This window comes from Sinohyriopsis cumingii, chromosome 5 (assembly GCF_028554795.1).
Source record: "Sinohyriopsis cumingii isolate HCF-2022 chromosome 5, ASM2855479v2, whole genome shotgun sequence".
Taxonomy (NCBI): domain Eukaryota; kingdom Metazoa; phylum Mollusca; class Bivalvia; order Unionida; family Unionidae; genus Sinohyriopsis; species Sinohyriopsis cumingii.
In genome coordinates, this window is record NC_142965.1 from 42551852 (window position 1) to 42553408 (window position 1557).

Here is a 1557-nt window from a genome sequence, read left to right on the forward strand (position 1 = left end):
TGTTGTAGAAGGTAGCTATAATGTTGATCCTGCAATATCAAGAGCGGAGCAGGGATTTGTATTATACACATTCTCTCCTAACGTCTCTCCTGGTTACTTGATAATAAAGGAGCCGGTTAATCCGTTTTACCTACGCTGTCATAATCGATTATTATCAAGAATAAATTTCAAACTAACAAATCAAGATGGAAATTTACTTGATATTCGCGGAGAAACGCTGAGTATTAGTTTGTTGGTAAAATCGTAAGCGAAAGTTTTTGATTTTTAAATCTGTATCCCAGGGAAAAACAAACGAAAAAAATAAATAAAATCCAGGGAAATTTTCACAAAATAAAAAAAAAGATATTTTTTCTGAATTTTATTTATTTTTTTAATTTTGGCGGGGGTATTTACCCTTCAAATCGAAGTAATTTATATAATTTCGTGAATCCGCTGGGGTAAATACCCCTCAAATCGAGTAATTTATATAATTTCGTGAATCCGCTGGGGTATTTACCCCTCAAAATTAATAAATTTGTGTAATTTCAGTAAATAAATTATTTTGGTAAATAATAAAAAAAAATTAATAAAAATCAGAAAAATTAAGAAAGTTTCGTAATTTTATGTTTTTTGTTGAGTATTTACCCCTCAAATCGAGTAATTTATATAATTTCGTGAATCCGCTGGGGTATTTACCCCTCAAATCGAAGTAATTTATATAATTTCGTGAATCCGTTAGGTAAATACCCCCGCCAAAATTAAAAAAATAAATAAAATCCAGGGAAATTTAAATCTTTTTTTTTATTTTGTAAAATTTCAAAGATTGGAAAATTCTCTTGTTTTTTCATCAACAAGTTTTTTCAGTTGTCTGACACGAGAACTTGTGATTTTCCTTGATTCATATGCGTCGGATAAAATTAATCTAGCTTTTTCTACTAGCGTTGATAATTTAACAAAATCCTCGATGTGATCATCACTGACCGTTGCAAGTGATTGGTACATCGCAATTTGAATTTTCTTTATTAATTTATATTCTGACGGCAGGGTATATTTATATTCGAGTCTCCCTAGAATAATTGTTTCGAATTCTGATCTGATTTTATTCACATCAAGGTCCGATGGGAGATCTATTTTTCTTTTCAAACTATTAATCTCTCCCATAATATCGTTTATTATTTCTTCGTCCATTATACTAATTTTGTAGTATTTAATTATTCTTCATCATCATCAAATATTATTGGAACATAGAAGAATCTGATCCACTCACCGAGATTGTAGGAAAATGTTCTGTGGTTTATTCCCTCCGCTACTCGCCATATCGATACTGGAGTAATTTCATAAAATTTCGCAGCAGCATATATCGACTCAAATGCAATTTCTTCATTTGTTTCTTGATTTACCGACTTAACTGACTTGGCATCTTTCGGATGTTTTCCAGTGTTACCCGAGGAACAATTTTCACTCTGAGTCACAGTTCGAAGATTAGTTAATTCATTATTAAGTTTATTTCCATCGATATGATCTATAACCAAATTGTCTCTGATGAGTCCATGGAAACATTCGAACACAAATCTGTGA